Here is a 10,772-nt window from a genome sequence, read left to right as displayed (position 1 = left end):
TCTCCTTACATTTCTTTCATCTTCACTTCACGCTTCATTACTAACATATGTTAGTCTAAAAAATGAAAAAGGATTCAATTCCGTAAACACGTCAGTGTTGCTAGTAAGTTTCAGAGTAGAGAATGGGGAAATAGCTTGCACTGTATGAAAAGTAGTACTTACACTGAGAATCTTCCTTCTTAAGAGATATTGTACTGGGAATTTAAAAAAATTTTAGTAGAGATATAAGGGACAGAATATTATTCCAACTCCAGCTGGGGCTCTGTTATCTCACTGTGTGGTTGTTAACCAAGTACATGGTTACCATCACTTTTCTGATCACTTTTCCATAATGTATTTGGGACGAAGAGGGGTTTGTGCCACTTTCTCTCCCACTTGTTTAGCTCCACTATTCTGGTGGCATTTTCTCTTTCCTGTCATATTTTGCTGTGCCATGGCCCACTGTACACGTGTTGTTTCTGTGTCAGAGAGGTCACGGGGAGCAGAGCCCTTTGTATAAAGCTGAGACCCTCAAAGTGGCCTCCACAGGGGTGGAGGAGAAGGCACGGTGGGTATTCTTTTGTTGTGCCCTTGTCAATTACTTCCTACCTACAATAGTATTCTAAAAAATTATATGAGCATGTATAGCATATCACTGAAACATTGGAAAACTATCTTAAAATTAAAACATGTAGAAAAATTTAACTTGTTTACCAAATAGAGTGTCCATTGTTTAAGAGATACATGCTCAAGAAGTTAGAGTTGGCTTGGGGATTTATCTGTGTGTGCAGACTGGTTTATAACATCACTCTTATTCTTTGATTTCTCCACCTTTAGGAGGGGCCTTTCTTGTTTCTTGCTGTCAAACATATCTCCACCTACATTTAGAACACTTCATCCTCTACCCACAGGAGTCAATCTTAACCATCTTCCAACCCCTATTTCTCTAAGTCTTTAATTTGTTTCCAGAGAGACAGCCCAGGGTAGATTTTGATAGCTTTAGTCTAACAGAACAATATAGGGTGTCATGGAAACTCCATCTGTGTTTCCCATGAGGTCACAGATTATTTCATCAATATGTTCCTTTTTTTTTTTTTTTTTAGTGTCTAGCAGTTAGTTGCTAAGTCAGATACACACAGATATATACACACAGCTACACACTCTGCTTGTGCAAGAAGGAAACACTAATTCTCAGAGACTGATCTTTCTAAATGAGAGTTCTCAAACTAGTAATCCCTTAGCCAAACTTAGCCCACAAATATATTTTATTTGGCCCATAGTTTTTGTTTATTTTTAGAAATTGAACCAGTATTGAAAATGGGCACATTTCATATAAAAATTCAGATTTCTGGCTTTTTAAATGAACATTGTAAGATTTAGATACACTAGACCAACAATTCTACATGGCAAAATTTGACTCAACTCAGTAGGGGCTGTCTCCTTTAGTCAGGACCTGTGGTCTTCATTCAGCCACAGTCTCTACTAGTCCCTGTTACTCCCCTCAACATGGAGGCCATGCTAGTTGTTATTCATCACTACGTTGTTCTACTCTTTCCTGCCCACTTCACTCCCTGGCATTTTCTGCCTCTCCATGATAGACCATAGTCAAAACCCATAATTCTAAGTCATAGAAAATCAATGTTATGTTCTGATTCATGACTAAACCTTTTCAGTGGCAGTAATCACTGTTCAAATTTGTCATTTTTTTATCCATAACAAACTTGGATCTGTAGCAAACTTACAGTTTTGGACCATAAAGTGGAAATGATAAACAAGGAGTAAAACTATAAAATCTCCCTGATCAAAATAATAATTTTAAGAATGAAAATAGGATATCTCTTATAGGTGGAATCTAAAAGAAAGATGATACAAATGAACTTATATACAAAAGAGAAATGGACCCAAACTTATGGTTACTAAAGGGGAAGGGTGGGAGGGATAAAGTAGGAGTTTGGGATTAACATATACACACTACTATATATAAAATAAATAACCAACAGGGACCTAATGTATAACATAGAAAACTATACTCAATATTTAATAATAACCTATAAGGGAAAAAATCTGAAAAAGAATATATATATTCATATATATATATGTATATATCTGCATCACTTTGCTCTACACCTGAAACTAACACAATGTTGTAAATCAACTATACTTCAATAAAAATAAATTTAAAAAATACAGTAAAGAAGGGGTAAAGATGTAGAAAGATATATATATACTGGATAGGTGACCATCACTGATAGCAATTTTAAGTGTTCATGTGTTTTGGCAAGGATAAACATATTCTACTTTTTTTCCCCCCAATTCATAATGTCCTAGAGTAGATGCTACAGACAGATATGTGACAATTATAAAAATGGAGTGGGATTCCTTGAGGGGAGAGAAAACAAGGCAAAAGTCTTATTTTCTCAATTCTTCAGTTGTGAGCTGTCTGGTTGTGGTTGAGAAGGAAGGAATCATGGCATATTAAAGCTGGAATGATGCCTACTAACATTATGTACCTTCTCCCACACCCCAACATTTACAGATGAAGAAACTGAGAATTAGAAATGCTGAATGACCAGCCCATAGTCATACTACTCATCTTTTGCAGTATCTGGAACACAGGATCTTTGACCAAGAGATAGTGCTGCCCTTGATCATTAGAAATTCTCTCAGTACATGCAGTTGGCATTGATCTCTTATATCTGCAGGCTACATGATGTACCTGTTTCAGTAAGACTTAAGTTGGTCGGTGGGCAGGGAAGATGGTCATATCATGGACTAGGGTGAATTAAATTAATGTAGTTTTCATTTTTATAAAATGTTTCACCTCTGTACCTGTTAGGCCGTGAGACTTTATGAACTGTGTTTAATCCATTGCTCTTTTTACCAAGGCAACATAGTGGAGAGAAAGGAGCCCTGGTAATGAAAGACAGACAGCTCTGATTTATATTCTGGCTCTGCCTAGTGTTTAAGACCATGACCAGGAAATTTAATCTTTCTGCATCTCAGCCACTTTATCAGCATGATGAAGATAATGCTACTCAGCTTGGTGGACTGTTAATTTATTATTCATTGAACAAATACATATTAAACCCTACTATGTGCCAGACATTCTTCTTAATGCTAGTAGAGAGTCAGAAAAAAAAAAAAAATGTTCTTCCTTACCTTCCAGAGGGCAAGATGGGTGTAAGGATTAAATACATACCTGCAGTGGTTCTTGGCATAGAGGGCATACTCAATAATTTTCATTTTACATTCTCTCCCCTATTCTTTTACAAAACCAAGCCCTAAGATCAGGAAACCCTTTGCTCCCAAGTTTCAGTATAGAAAACAGAAAAGCATGTAAATTGCCAAGGATGGGACTTTGCACATAACCAGCCACAGTCCAAAATATTTTTTTCCTACGTGCCCAGCCTGAATAAGATAGGTGATATTAAACAAAAGGGTAAGTGCACAAGCACCCCAACTACACACTTCCTCATGACAACATATGCAATCTCGTCCTTATAAAATACAGAAGCAGGCCCAACATTACTTGTATTTCAGAATTTTTCTGTGGCTCCTGGGAAAATATCACAGATACTTGCTCTGTCATTGCTTCTTCACATAACAGTTATAAGGCAAAGTAAACTTCTCCTGCCTCTAATTTCCTACACACTAGAAGTGAGGTTGGGGGTAGGTGATTAATCAAGAAACAAATTCTTGTATCTTCTTTTGATCTTCATCTCTGAAAAAAAGAAAAGAGTTTAAGCAGAATTAGGCTGAGGGGAGGAGATCTTGAAGGCATTCGGGAAAACTAATAAGTGAATCACTTATTTTTTTTTTCCCCAAAAGAATCATTTGTTGATAATTGGGGAAAGAAAAGAGAATCAACACTTTGCTGGGCCTCTTCTATATGTTATTTCATTTAATTCTCACAACATGCAACCAACTAATAAGCATAATATATAATTGGTATAAAACACACAGAGTTTAAGTATAATTTTAGATTAGGCATCTTTTGCCCCTATCTTTCCACTGCATCATAAGTGAGGTTCCTCATACCCCATTAGCAGCTGTGATACAGGTCTGTGTTTGCCTGAACTTTGTTTCATTTCAGTCCGAGGTATACTTTAGTATTACGTAGAGTTATTTGATGTGGTGACACCTCCCTAAGATACCATCGTGGGGTAATGTAGAAGATACTAGGTGAATGTCATCAGACATCAATTTCAGGCCTGCTGCTAACTGGCTGCATGGCATGGCTTGGGCAAGTCATGGGATCTTGCTGGGCCTCGGTTTCCTCACCTGTGAAATGAGATGAGGATTGACTCCATTAACTGTAACAGCCTTGTAGCTCAACAAAGCCAGGTTCTCTAGGGAATGTGTGTGTTTAAATTAGTTTTACTTTGAGATATATGGCTGCCTCACTCTTTCAGAATACTAGAAATATTCTGAATTCTCACAAAAGTAGAGTTCACCTCTCTCCTCAGATACATATGTGTGTGTGTGTGTGTGTGTGTGTGCATAAAATTAATTCTAAAATCCTCCCATACACACCTGTCATTGGCACCTGCTCCAGGTAAGCTGATGGAATAGGAAACAGGAAACAGGTGCCTGCAGTTATAGATCTCCTCTTTCAGAAGCCTGGATCCTGAATTATGAGAATGCTGTCTCTTTCCTAGAATCTTCTTTCTCTGCCCTCTTCTCTTCATCCCTAATCTTACCTCCTTTCAGTTACCTGAGATGGCTAACCCGGGCTAAATTATTTTTGAAAGTTGTGGCCTTATACTTTACATGCCTGTATTGTAACAGAAGAAATCAAAGACTAATTTTCAATTGCAATTTCAAGCCGTAGCGGAAGTGAGGATTGTTCTGGAGGATGGGAAGGTAACTTCAGGGAAGCCAAGCTTTCTGAGCAGCCCACATCCTATAGATGACAACAAACATTCATGGATTTAAGAAATGTAAAGCCCCAGTGGAATTCCTGGTACATGGTAGGAGCTGAACACGTGGTAAATCTTCTTATTCTTCCTCTTCAGGTCAGCTTTGCATATTGTATAATCTACTCAGATCCCTGGTAGGCTTGTCCTCTTTTAAAATCCCCTTGAAGCGTTTGAAACCTGGGACAATGTTTTAGAATTTTACCTAATGTATTAGTTCTACAAATGAACCATTTTTCTCTTGTGCTTTCTTTTATCTTTCTCTGGATCTTGCTAATCCTTTATTTTATACTCCATTGCTCTTTTCTCTCCTTCCTTCTTTTGAATGTGTACCTTTTACATCTACAGAATTGCCATCTCCTATTATTCTTATTATCCAGCCCACCTCGCTGGTGGCCATGGGGTAAAGTAAATTTTCTGGCTTGTGAGCAGGTCTAGTAATGTACAGAAATACCATCCCTGAGACAAGAGGAGAATTTAATATGCTTTCTAATCTCTTCTTCCCCTGTGCCCCTCCTCTGTTGTCCCTTGTATCAAAGTACTGAGAGTCGGGCAATCTTTTTTTTTTTCTTTTTTCCGTTTTCTTTTCTCCTGCCTTATTTTGTTTTGTCAACTTGTAGAAGACTGAGAACCAGGGATGTATGATGAAAGAGCCTGACAGTCTGGAAGCAGGAAACCAGCAGAGGGGTGGGAGGAGCCTGCTGTTGACTCCTGCCCATTCCTGGCATCCTTCCACTTCAATGAACCCTATTTATTTACTTTTCTCTAAAAATGAAGTCAACTACCTGTAGGTTTTTAAAATGAATTTTTATTGGAGTATAGTTGATTGACAGTGTTGTGTTAGTTTCTGCTGTACAGCAAAGTGAATCAGTTATATATATACATATATCCACTCTTGTTGAGATTCTTTTCCCACATAGGTCATTACAGAGTATTGAGTAGAGTTCCTTGTGCCATACAGTAGGTCCTTATTAGTTATCTGTTTTATATACAATAGTGTGTATATGTCAGTCCCAATCTCCCAATTTAAAAGATATGGAACGCTTCGTGAATTTGTGTATCCTTGGGCAGGGGCCATGCTAATCTTCTCTGTATTATTCCAATTTTAGTATATATGTGCTGCCGAAGTGAGCACCTGCCTGTGGTTTTTATTGCCCTCCTTCCCAGGTCTTTGTCTTTTTTATGCCTATTGCTTATTTCTCCCTCTACTTTTTCTTTCTCTCTTCCTCTTTTCCTAGATAACTGTCCTCCCTCTTCTCTAGCTCATACTTTTTTCAAGGACGGCATAAATCCTCTTCATTTCATAAAAGATGGGCTAATCATCAATTATGATAAAACAGAAAATGTGTTTTGTTTTATAAAGTCAGATTTTTTTTTCATTTTCACATTTCCTCTAACTCTTGAAATAACCCTGAGAGGTATGTATTACTGTCATTCCCATTTCACAGGTGACAAAACCAAGCACAGGCCCCACATTACATTGAACTATTAGGTATTCTGATTCCTGATAGTATGCCCTTTGCGCAAAATTTTACTGTCTTTCCATTTTAGTGTGTACTGATCTGTCCCTTCTCCGATTTATTTTAGTACTTGTGCCTGACTGTGCGTAATTTAATATTTAATTATATACCATCTAGGGCTATTCTGAAATGACTTTATAAGTCACTTCATATATATCAGTTTATTCTGTCTAAAAAGATTGTTGGCCACACGAAGATGGTCATTCTATCTTATGCTTCTCTTGGAGTATCTGATTCAGTATCAGTCATCTATGTTTAATAAGTATTTTTAGCTGGTTGATTTGAATACAGAAAAGGGAAGATTTATCCTATCTGAACAAGTTTTATATCTCTTGATATGTCTAAAAGTGTGTGGATAGGTGGTAATAATAATAATGATGGTAAGAATACTTCTTGTTCACAAACTGCGTCAGCTCTATTCCTTCATGAGAACCATGGATGCTTTCGCTGTTTGGATTCCCCCCATTTTACAGATCCTGACCATGGAGCAGACAGTGGCAAAACCACTTCTGCATGTGCTGCCCTTTGTCAAAGTGAATGGAGACTGCCTCCCTTTGGGAGGCATATTACACTCTATGTTGTAAATGTGACTAGTCGTGTAAGCCACGGCAGTATTGATCCAAGAGTAAATGAGATTTTTCTGAACAAAGTCAAATGTTTAGAACAGCACTGCAGATCTGGATAAGCTTAATGCCATTGTGTTATGCTACTCTCACCTTCTGTGAAGTGTGATGTTTATTTAATTCCTTTATGGTTTTGAACTTCTAGTTTTTTGTTTTTTTTCTTTTTCTGGTAGAAATGGTGTAAAGGGAAAGTAAAGAGCTGGCTTGGGATGTTTTACTTCTGAGAGGAGGAGTACCTCTTAAAGGAGGAAACAGGTGGTGAAGCCTCTTCTCTTCCTTACCCTTACATGACTTCTTAATTTTCCCGTCTTCCTAGGTGGCATGAGAGTCTGGCTTTCATGGCTAAGATCTACAGGAAATATTTCTTCCTCAGCTGGAGAAATATTTAGACAGCAGTAGAGACAGACTTGAATCCCCCACCCACAGTAGACCTCTGGTCCCATCCAGTCTTGCACATGAGAAAACTGAAACATGCTGGATGCATTTCTAAAGTTTTAAAATTAATTTTAATAATCACAGTACTCTCTTCCTTGGAGACTGACAGTCTTGTTTATTTTTTCCCTTTCACTAGCTTGAGTTTTGCAGAATTTTGTCATTTACTCTTCTTTTCCTCTTTTTTTGAGGGCAGGTAGGAAGTCCCACTCAAGGTTATCATTCAGGTGTCTTTTAAAAGAGGCAGCGGCACAAAGATGCAATGCTTGCTTCGTAGTCTAACTGGGAAGCGGTGGTAAAGGAAAGGATGCTTTCAGGACAGTGAGTTCATTCTTTATCTGAAAAACAGGTCCGTAAGTAATATTGCAAACATAATGAGCTAAAACAAGAAACAAAACAAATGAGATGATGTTCAAGAAATCCCATAAAAGAGAACATGAAGGAGAAATTGGGGGCACATAGGCAGTGTAGGTATTATTGTGGTGGTTTGAGCTTTCTTAAACACAGGAAAGTGCCACCCTTTGTACTCAGAGTGGGTTCCTGGGATAAGCAGCATCTCTGATGAGCTTGTTAGAAATGCAGTCTTCCCCAGCTCAGATCTACTGAATCAGAATATGCATTTGACAAGAATACCAGGTAGCTCTTAGGCACTGCTATAGGCTTCTGCCTTTTTGCATCTGATCCCTTTACCTCTACCTGCCCCTTTATTTTACCATGTTCTTCCTGAGAATTCTGATTTGATTTCTTGGCTGCTGGATCAAGCAGCCTATTTATAATAAATTGTATAATGCCATAGAGGGGATTAGTATTTAGCTAGAAAAACACAATTCTGATGTCAGGCTAACTACCTCTGGGGGTGCTGGTTGTATATGTTGCTGGGTGCTGTGTGGTTAATATATAATTTCATTCTTGAAAGGCAGAAATTAGATCAATATTTCTTCATTTCCTTGGGTTTAAGAGTAACACATGCCAGGATTAATAGTTCTCAGGTTTTTTTCAAAATATTAAAATTTGTTCTCTGTTGACCGAACAATAAATCATTTACTCTCTGAGTCCTTCATGCTCAAGGAGTAGTGAAACAACTACCGACTCTGGTTGCAAGATTAAACCTCTGAAATGATATTTACTGTTACGTTCTTTGCCAGAAAATACCACCATTTTCTTTGCCAGTTACCATGGGTTAATAATGAACTCCTACAACCGTACCTTTTGTTTGCTATTGCTTTATGTGAAGGAAACACAATGAAAGCATCTAGAAAATTCTCACCAGCTATTCTCCCCAAAATGCCATGACACCAGGTTTGTTCTGTACATTACCATATAATTAAGATTCAAACCTGCTTTGGTCCCTGAGTGTGTTGCTGTGGTGTTGAGGTCTTTCTAGCATATTTTTCTTGGTATTCAGTTACAGAAGCCTGTTTGCTGAAGGTCTTACTCCCATCTGATATTAGAATGGGAAAAACTTAGCATGTTTTTTCCTCCATAGTTGACTACAGAGCCAAACTAAAGTATATTAACTGGTGAATTGGGATAATGTCTGATTCAAATCAAAAGAAAAATCCATTTTGCTTGAGTAGGTTCAACTCTGGGAGAATTAAAATTTCTTTCACTCTGTCATGTCTACCACTGTGACTGAATTATCTATGGTGGCCCTAATTCAGCATTTTTAACTTTTAGTCATTAATTGTACAGCAGAGGATTTGATCAGCCTTGCAGAAATTTGAATCGGTTTTTAATAGAATAAAAAATACCACTTTCTCTATATCAGGGGAGCTTCATGAACACAGTAGGTACTCAAAAATACGTGTTCTATTTCTTAGATTCTCGATAAAGATATTGAAATTCTACCCTGTTCAGTAGTTATGCCTAAAATTAAAGAAAGAGAGTACAAGGGGAATTGTTTCTTTTTCTTAATATTGAAGATAATACATCATGCCAGAAGAAAAATTCTAACATCGATAGTTCTTTAATCCATTTCTAAGAGATATGCCTTTGCCTAGAAGTATGTTGATTGACCTTCGGGGTACTTTTAAACCCAAAGCTCCACGTCAGAATTGGAATCAAACCACATATCTTTCTTGCTGAGCACAATATTCTTTTCAATTCAACAAGAATTTATCATGTGCCCAGCATTATGGTAGGCAAGGGAAATCCTAAAGATAGAAAATATGGTCCCTTCTCTCTATACAGCATATTTATTATTTCACGAACTAGAAGCTCAAAGAATATATAAGTTGGAGACTTGCATTTAAAGATTGTCATTATCTGTTTTCACCAAGCTGATGCATGTCCTCTTTTAGAAAGTAGCACACTAGCTACCCAATTCTCAAACTCAGTTTTATCCTAAACTCTTCCCTTTCTCTTCCCACTATACCCAGTCTATCATCATTCACTTGATTCTACCTCCATAATACATCTTTTTTTTTTTTAAACATCTTTATTGGAGTATAATTGCTTTACAATGGTATGTTAGTTTCAGCTTCACAACAAAATGAATCAGTTATATATATACATATGTTCCCATATCTCTTCCCGCTTGCGTCTCCCTCCCTCCCACCCTCCCTATCCCACCCCTCCAGGCGGTCACAAAGCACCGAGCTGATCTCCCTGTGCTATGCGGCTGCTTCCCACTAGCTATCTACCTTACGTTTGGTAGTGTATATATGTCCATGCCTCTTTATCGCTTTGTCACCGTTTACCCTTCCCCCTCCCCGTAGCCTCAAGTCCATTCTCTAGTAAGTCTGTGTCTTTATTCCTGTTTCACCCCTAGGTTTTTCATGACATAATACATCTTGATTCAATATCTTTCTCTCCGTTTGTTTATGCTGCTAATTTAGATTGGCCTGCATTACCTTTGGCTTGGACCATTGCAGTATCCTTTTAACTTTTTAACTGCTCTCTCTGACTCTGGCTTTCTACCTAACCAATTTCTTAAAACATAGATCTGAAATTGATGCTGCTCTTATTAGTATTCTCTGTCATTCACAAGATAGAGTTCAGACCCTATATTCTAAACTTAGGCTTCCAGTTTTGTTTCTATCAGCCTAGATAGTTATACCCTACATTCCCTCCAGAGCACACTCAGCTGTTTCAGCATCTGGAGTTTTACTCATCAAACTCCCCTGCCTGGAATGATCTTTCTTCTCATCTTTTCTCCATTTGACAGCTAACAAAGCACCTTTCAAATTTTCGTATAAGAAAGTATCTTCCCATCATTTTCCTAAGTAGAATTGACCTTCCTCACCCTTGAGTCCCATGTAGATTGGGCACACTTCCATCCTTATTCCCACTATATCTATTTC

At 37.7% G+C, this 10,772-nt stretch overlaps 1 non-coding gene across 1 annotated transcript; it reads right to left on the bottom strand.

The window, feature by feature from the left end:
- Nucleotides 1-5,924: 5,924 nt before the first annotated feature.
- On the bottom strand, nucleotides 5,925-6,030 carry LOC115857623 (U6 spliceosomal RNA). Its single transcript, XR_004041313.1, has one exon. It is a non-coding gene; the product is annotated as a U6 spliceosomal RNA (small nuclear RNA).
- Nucleotides 6,031-10,772: the final 4,742 nt, after the last annotated feature.

This window comes from Globicephala melas, chromosome 4 (assembly GCF_963455315.2).
Source record: "Globicephala melas chromosome 4, mGloMel1.2, whole genome shotgun sequence".
Classification (NCBI taxonomy): Eukaryota; Metazoa; Chordata; class Mammalia; order Artiodactyla; family Delphinidae; genus Globicephala; species Globicephala melas.
Note: the sequence above shows the minus strand (reverse complement) of the source record. Positions and strands in the feature narration are given on the sequence as shown.